The following is an 8,991-nucleotide window of genomic DNA, read 5'->3' as shown; positions in this document are numbered from 1 at the left end:
CCCCTCCAGGATGAACCTGTTTGTTCTCCTATCAGTCCATAGCATATTCAACATTCTTCTCCAGCACCACAGCTGAAAGGCAACAATTCTCTATCATCCGTAGTCATTGTCCAACTCTTTGTTGCATAGCAAATAATAGAGCTCCCCATTTCTTCTCAAAATAGCTTTAGTTCCACTCAGCCTCTACCCACTTGCTGGCTAGGACTTGCTCCAGGAAACCAATCTCAAAGCCTCTGTTTCTTGTCAGCTATCTCACTTTTAAAAACAATTCCATTTTACCAAATGTTGTCTTCTGAGAGCCACTGTCTGTGAATTTGAAGCTCTCTTGAGTTCATGATCAGAATTGAACCTCCACTTCAAGAAGGTGAGCCAGTGTACTCTCAGATAGTGAAAAGCTTACTGTAGACAGAGAAAAGGGTGTTGAGGCTGGGACACTGGAAGTCTGGGGGACAGCACAGTGGCCCAGCAGTAGTAAGCCTCCTAGCCCTTCATCTTAAAACTTTTGTAAGACTTTTCCTTCTTTCCAGGATGTAATTGAAACGTGATTCTTAAAATTTACTGGTAACCAGTTGTTACTGTGCCATCGAGTCAAGTATGACTCACTGCAATCATATGAACAACAGATCTGAACCCTGTCAAATCCTGTGCCATCCTCACACTTCCTGACACACTCAAGCCCATTGCAGCCGTCACTGTATCCAGCCATCTTGTTGAGGGTCTTCCTCTCTTTTCCTGACCCTCTGCCTTTCCAAGCATGATGTGCCTATCCAACGAATAGCCTCTCCTCACTCGTCAAGAACACAAAAAGTCCTTACCACTGAACCATCAGGTAACATCATGATAGGTGAAGAAAAAATTGAAACTGTCAACAACTTCATGTTACTTGGATCCACTGTCAATCTAGTTGGTACCAGCAGTCAAGAGATCAGGAACCAGCTCTTTTCTGGTTACAGTGGCGCTAAGAACCATGAGCAGCAGAAGTCTCTCACGACACCCTCTACGAGGCGGTGCTCGAAGTCCTACATGGGAACCAGTGCAAACGCAGAAAGATTTTGGAGATGGTGGAGCTGCAGATCAGTTTGAAGAACTATGTCCCTCAGAAGGACAAACACTTCTCAGGGACCGGCAGGCTTAAGTGCACCCCACGCCCCAAGTTCTAGGGGATCAGCAGCACTGTGATGAAGCCAAGGCTGTGGATATCCCCCACATGGATGTTTAAGTGCTGAAAAAACAAGAATAAGCTGGTCAAAAAGCTGGCCAAGAAGTATGATGCCCTTTTGGCCTCTGAATCATGATCAAGCAGATCCCAAGAATCCTAGGTCCAGGGCTGAATAAGGCTTGCAAGTTCCCTTCTCTGCTGACCCACAATGAGAACATGGTGGCAAAAGTAGACGAGGTGAAGTCCACCATCAAATTCCAGATGAAAAAGGTCCTGTGCCTGGCAGTGGCTGTTGGCCATGTGAAGAAGACAGATGATGAACTTGTTTACAACATCCTCCTGGCTGTCAACTTTCTGGTTTCACTGCTAAAGAAGAATTGGCAGAATGTTCGTGCTTTGTACATCAAGAGCACTATGGGCAAGCTCCAGCATCTGTGCTAAGAGACAGCTCAATAAATCTTACTGTTAATACCAAAAGAGAGAGATCAGGAAACATGACATACTGCCCTGGGAATGTCTGCAGTCAGGGACCTCTTCAAATTAGGGGTGAAGATGTCAGTTTGAGGACCAAAGTGCACTTAATTCAGGTTATGGTCTTTTTGGTACCTTGTTAATGCATTTGAGAGCTGGATAATGAACAAGGGTGACAGAAGAATTGATGCCTTTGAATTGAAGGTGCTGCCAGAGTGCTCCTCAGAAGCAATGATGTTAGAACTTCATCTTAAATACTTTGGCCATGTTGCCAGAAGAGGCTATTCTTTGGAGAGGGACATCATGGGTATGTGGAGGGATGATGAAGGATCCAGGTGGATTGACATAGTGACTGCAGCAATGGGCTCGAGTGTGTCAGAGATTGTGAGGATGGCACAGGATAGGCCAGGGTTCAGATCTGTTGTTTGCAAGGTTGTAAGTCGTACTCAACTTAATGATGCCTAATATCACCACCAACATAACCAAAGTATATGAGATGAAACGTTGTCATCTTTGCCTCCAAAGAGCACTCCAGCTGCTCTTTCTCCAAGACACATCTGCTCTTTTTGGCAGTTCCTGGATTATTCCGTGTTCTCCAATACCACAAGTCGAAGGCATCAGCATTTCTATCATCTTTATTTATTGTCCAGCTACTGAGAACCAGCTGTTGTGTGCCATCAAGTCAGAACAATGCATAGCTGACCCTCTAGCAGGTTTTCAGAGGCAGTAATCTCACAGGAGATTGCCCATCCTTCTCCCACAGAGCAGCTGGTGGCTTTAAACCACAGCGTGCCTTCAGGGTTGCAGTGCATATTCTTACCACTAGGCCACCAGACCTCACTGGTAAAATAATGATTTTCTCAAGCAGTATGCTAAGCCATCCCTTTAGTCTGAGAAGTCAGAGGGCTGAATTAAAATAAGGGCTTGGTGGTTTGCTTGCATGTCTGCACTCTTCTAATTCACTCTCTTTTGCCAGGGAGTGTACACACTCAGGATTGGATAGCATCCAGTGAAGATGAGAGGTGGACACCCCTAGGAACAGGCTGATTGGCCCTGGAAATTATGCTTCAAAGTGAGCTCTGTGAAACCTTTCACGACTATTTGACTTCTGGAAGAGTCTGGTAGTCTTGTCAGAAAGAAGACAGGTTATATGTGGTTTTTCCAGCCCTTCCGTAAAAAAGGTTCATTGTTCCATTCACCTCCTCATCCAGCATTCTCCAATACTTAGAAAGAATGGCTTCTCTCTAACTCTACTACAAATTAATCTACAGAAACTCCTTTGAAAATTAACTTGAATTAGGTGCTATTAAGTCAGTTATGTCTCATAGGGACCCTATATACAATGCTGCCCAATCCTACATGGTTTTCACAATTTCCAGTTGAGCCCATTGTTCCAGCCATTGGTTCAATCTATTTCATTGCAGGTCTGCCTCTTTTTCTGTCTTTACCAAGCATGATGTCCTTTTCCAGGGAATGGCCACTCCTGATAGCATGCCCAAAGTGTGTGTGACAGTCTCCGTTCTAAGAATTCTGGTTGCACTTCTCCCAAGACAGACTTGTTCTAAACTATGTTGTTGTTGTTGTTGTTGTTATGTGCCGTCGAGTCGTTTGCGACTCATAGCGACCCTATGCACAACAGCCCTAAACTCTGCTCTATCCTGTGCCAACCGCACTGCCTCTGACACACCCATCCCGATTACCCCAGTCACCGAATCAATCCATCTCATAGAGGGTCTTCCCCTCCTGCACTGTCCCTCCACCCTCCCAAGCATGATGTCCCTCTCCAAGGACCCATTCCTCCTGGCAACATGTCCAAAGTATGTCAGATGAAGCCCCAGAATCCTTGCCTCCAAGGAGTTGCTTGGTTTAATCCTCTCCAGGATGAATCTGTTTGTTTTCTTGGCAGTCCATGGTACATTCAATACTCTTCTCCAGCACCACAGCTCAAAGGCATCAGTTCTCCTTCTGTCCTCCCTAGTCATTGTCCAACTCTCTGATTCTAAACTATACAGATGCTAAATCTTCAGAACAATGAAGCTTTCTTGAAGGCCTGTGGCCATTCTCTTGGGAGCTAAAGGGAAGCACAGACAGAAACGCTTGGCAAGGTATGTTCACCTTGTAAATTTCCCTTCATCCTGGGGGAAGCCCTAGGCTCTTTCTCTAGTTCCCTGAGTCACAGTGTCCTGACCACTTGCCTCATGGGGTAGTTGGAAGAAAAGTGTTTGACCATAAGGAGGCCATGTTTCGATGAACTCATTGTGTGATACTCAACTTTCTTAACTTTCTCTGTGCTTCCATTTCTCTTTTCCTAAAAGGATCCAAGTTAAGGGTACTTTTGCAGTGATAATGATAAGAAGCTGCACTGCAATCCCAAAGGCACGGGGTTCTCCACCTGCTGCTCCACAGGAAGAGGATGAGCAGTCTCTTCCCATGCAGTTTTCTACCTGCAAACCCGGTCACCTGTGGGTCGGTTTCGACTCATTGGCACACACCAACAACCAGCATGCACAGGGAGCCACAGAGCTGTTCCCATGTCCCAAGACGTGGCTGGGCCCATTGCTGCAGAGCCAGTGCTCTGATATTGCGGCCTTTTCTAGTACGCGGGCTGGAAATCCTTTTCCTCGGCCTCCTGAGTTCACCCAGCCTCCACAGTTGGCTCTCCCTATGATGATAACTGAGACCATCACCGACCTCTCCACTGCTGGGAGAGCTGCGGACTCCCCCAGGAGCGACATTAGACTCCCTGGGACATTCATTAGTTGGGGTTATGAGGGGGCCACAGGGCAGTGGAATGGTAATTTCCTACATGGGACCCCAGTGACCCAGAGTGAGCTAGCTCAGCTGGTCTGAGCATGTGGCTAATGAGGGAAGGGTCACGGTTTCACTCCTGTGTGGGCCAATTAGTATCACGTGGAACATCCACTCCTGGGGCATCAGGCGATAGCTTCGCATCTGTGCCGCTGGTCACCAGGATGGTTTCACAGAGCCACCGTCACTATCACAAACCCAATCCAGAGTCACCATCTTTTTTCTCACTATTCCACAGCCCACTGTCCCCCAAACTTCAGGCACATGTAGAGCCCTGTTAAAGTGTTTTCCTTACCTGAGCAGACCACTGCATATTTATTTCAAATGTATTTTTTAATGGCTCCTTTTAGGGTAAATGGAGAAAGTAGATAACTTTTTATTTCTTTTCTTATCAGTGACTTTGCCCAAAGCAATATTACCAGGTCAAATATACTTTAAAAAAAATCTGTGATGAATGTATATATGTAACAAAACATTTGATACTTCATCTTCACAGTATAGTTCAGTGTCATTAATTAAGTTCATCATACTGTTCATCTATAGCCCTTAACAGAATACGATTGTCCCACAAGCATTGCTTATTCACTGTTCAACTTATAATTAAATGGAAACTACATTACTACCATCAAGGGAAATTTGAGCAACTTGCTCTCAATTGAAAATACACATTAAAATAAATATACTACTATTGAAATGTTAAAGTCTGTTTTTATACCATCTGCAAACACCCCTTGGGCCACGAGTGATCAACATATTACTATGTGTTAATAAGTAGTTTTTGCATATAATCTCTGTGTGTATAATATAATACACACTCCTGTAGTAAAATAGTCATATTAGCAAAGACAATATTATGAAACAATTGCTACAGTGGGAAGAGCTGGGATCAGCAACTGGAGAGTTTCACATTTAGGGCAATGAAATTATTACTGTTGCAGGAATTTCAACACCAGAGGTATTTGCAATAACCATCATTTGTAGTTATAAAACTTAAACCCTGGGCAAATCCAGGCTTTAATCTGCTTCTAACTTCTGCTTTAGAGTGGTGGCTTTTGTTCACATCCTTGACTGGCACTGTCATTAACAGGGCATTTCTTACACATCATTGTCACTGCCCTGTAATAAACAAAGCACAAATGTGCCAAGCAAACGCACCGGTTGCACGGCATCTTTGTTCTTCTCCAGTCATAAGTCAGTTCACGCTAATATCTCTGGTTGGCCGGTTCCTTATGGAGATCAAGATATTGGTAACAAATTGGTATTAACCATAAAAATGTATTCCCTAATTAACTGAGCACATTACAGGCAATAAAGTTATGAAAATGTGCAATGGTGAGCAAATATATAAGAAACAGTACACATGTGCTTTGGCTGTCAGGACTGAGAGGGCCCAGTCACTGCCATGGTTTGAGATTCGCAATACACGGGGGGGTGGGGGGGGAATGTAGTGATGTTGTGGAATCTTTTTGTGTATAAAAACATACAGTTTTAAAATAAAGTACTTTTTAATGTCTTTTTTATTAATAGCTAAATGTTAAGAGTTTTGTGTAAAAATAAAAGTTGTGTATTTTTAAAATTTCAGCTGGACAGTGGAGCGCTTTCAACCTTCCCTTCTTCTGAGTATTTAGCTCCATTTGGAGGTAGACACTATATGTGAGGTGCTTTGTGAATGTGAGGTCCAAAGGGTCCTCCCTGTCCTCCACGTCCAGAGATGAGCCCTGCCCAGGAGCAGTGCCTTACAAAGGACCTGGCTTCAAATAGCATGTAAGGAAGAGTGTAACATTTTAGTAATGCAGAATGCAAATCTTCTGGGGTGTAGAAGCATTAGAAGGTGAAAAATTTTCACTTTCTCCATGAGTCTCCCTTTACCTGTGGGTTTCTATTGCAATGACTTTATTTTTTTAAGTAACTTTTTCATCATCTTTAGAGAGCTCTGGTGGCCTGGTGTTAAGGAGTTGCACTGACAACCTAAAGGTGTGCATGCAGTTCAAATCTGCCAGGTTCTGTGCCAGATGGGCAGTTTCCTCCTGTGCAGTTTACAGTCTCTGAAAACTCACTGAAGGGCCAGCTAAGAGTCAGTTCCTACTTGTAGGCAAATACCAACAATAAGCTACTAACTGGTAGCAAGAGAGGCTGTTCATAAGTACCAGATTGAGCTTCAGACCTGTTCACCCTTACTGAGTCATGATCCAGAAAGCAACACCTGTGTGGACCCAAACCTTTTAGATGTGGGTCTGCTGAAACTGACTGGAATGTAAAAAATGATTAGTGAAAGCCTTAGTGAAAATGTAATCTCCCTCTTAGAAATCCATATGCACATCCAAAAACTTCTCCAGCAAGGTAAAAAGGAAAACCACAGACTGGGGAAAAAAAATGCTTAGCAATGACATGTCTGATAAGGGACTTATATCTAGAATTTATAAAATACTCAGCACCACAAAAAGATAAAGGTAAACAACTCAATTGAAAAATGGGCATGGGTTATGAACAGACACTTCACCAAAGAAGACATTCAGGTGGCTAAGAAACACATGAAGAAATGTTCAAAATCTCTAGCTCTAAGAGAAATGTAAATCAAAACAACGATGAGATATTATTTCACCCCAGTAAGAATAGCAAAGTTCAATAGAGCAACAAATGCTGGCAAGGTTGTGGAGAAACTGGAACTCTTATTCACTATTGGTGGACGTGTGAAATAGTGCAACCACTGTGGAAGGCAATATGATGCTTTCTCAAAAAGTTGGAAATAGAAATACCACTTGACCAGCAATTCCACTACTGAGAATATATCCTAAAGAAACCAGAACTGCCACTCAAGCAGATATATGCACACCCATGTTTATCGCTGCTTTGTTCACAGTAGCAAAGAGCTGGAAACAACCCAAGTGCCTATCAACACATCAATGGATAGAGAAACCTTGGTATATTCACACAATGGAATACTATGCTGCACTGAAAAACAAAGAACTCATGAAATATTATACAGAATGGGTGACCCTGGCAGTCATTATGTTGAGTGAAATATTTCAGTCACAAAAGGATAAATACTGTGTAGTGCCATTGTTATAAAACAGAACTGACATCGGGTTTGGGGGGGAACTAAAAAGAGGGGATAAAGAATGTACACCACGTTGAAACAGATGAGGGAGAGAACTGTTTAAAAGGGATATCTGATTGGGTATTATTTGCATGGCAAGAGTCCAGAATAAGAGCTGCATAGTAATGTAGACTGGAGAGAGGGGGAATTGTATTACAATGAAAGAATTTTTTTTTTCTTCTCAAAGAAAAAATTTAACTGGGGGAGAGAGAGGAGTAGGCAGGGAGGAAAATGTGCGACAATGAATGAATGGAAATTCAAGTTCTCTGTAATCTATCATTAAAATCTCAATTTATTTAAAAAAAAAAAAGGAAAGAAAAGAGCAGCATGCATACATAGTAACTAAATCTCCTGACAGGAATTTGAAAACAGTGGCACCCTGTTCAAAGATGGTGATTGCCACATGACCCTGAGTGTGTACCACTCTGCCTATTTCCCACATTGAGTCTCCATTCCAGAGCCTCAACTCGGAAATTTTCTTATTCCAGTTAGTTTTAAAATTTGTGTCTGTCCTGGTTTCATTCATCAGCTACTATTGAACTAAAGTGAGCTGGTAACAAGACCTGATGCCAGAAGATTTACTTAGATCAGAAAATTAAATATTAAGAAGGGAGAGATTACACTATAAACACAGTACATATAGGGTTAATTGTGTTTACTTACTCATCTATAATAAAAAGTTAAAAAACCCAGATGAGAATATACCCCAAAGAAACCAGAGCCACTCAAACAGATGTATGCACACCCATGTGTATTGCTGTGTTGCTCACAATAGTGAAGAAATGGAAGCAGTCCAAATGCCCATTAACAAATAAATGGATAGAAAAACTGTGGCACATTCACACAAATGGAATATTACGCAGCATTGCGAAATAATGAACTTGTAAAACACTACACATAATGCCTGGAAGACATCATGCTGAGTGAAATCTCTCAGTCACAGGACAAATACTGCATAACACTCCTGTTATAGGACTAACATGGGAAGTTGGGGGAAGAAAAGGAAAAGAGTGGGTAGATAATGAATAATGCATTGGAAGCGATGAGGGGATGGACTGATAGGAATATATGATTGGGCATTACATGTGTGACAACTGACAATCTAGATCAAGAGGTACATTACAAAGTGGACTGGAGAGGGAGGAGAGAAAATGTGCAATGATGAAGAAATGAGAACCCAACCCTTCTATAAACTTTCATTAAAATCACAATTTCTTAAAACCCAGGTGAAACTATTCACTACAAATTAATCAATAAACACAATGAAGCCCATGCATACCTCATCCTCTCTCACTTACTGCAGTCTAGGACCTACTGTGTGTACTGGTTAATCCGCACAGTAGAGTCGATGTTGCTCTTACAGTACATGTAGCTTTGACCTTACATTTATCACAGTAACAATGAATGATTGTGCATCTGCAGGTGTACATGTGTGCACACACAAACACCATAATGG

The 8,991-nt window shown here is 42.5% G+C and overlaps 1 pseudogene; it reads left to right on the top strand.

Moving 5' to 3' along the window:
- The first annotated feature begins 333 nt into the window (after nt 1–333).
- Nucleotides 334–1,600, top strand: LOC102867423 (annotated as a pseudogene).
- Nucleotides 1,601–8,991: the final 7,391 nt, after the last annotated feature.

This window comes from Elephantulus edwardii, unplaced genomic scaffold (genome assembly GCF_000299155.1).
Source record: "Elephantulus edwardii isolate Elephantulus edwardi_28Jun2011 unplaced genomic scaffold, EleEdw1.0 scaffold00354, whole genome shotgun sequence".
Classification (NCBI taxonomy): domain Eukaryota; kingdom Metazoa; phylum Chordata; class Mammalia; order Macroscelidea; family Macroscelididae; genus Elephantulus; species Elephantulus edwardii.
This window is presented reverse-complemented; position numbering and strand designations above follow the sequence as displayed.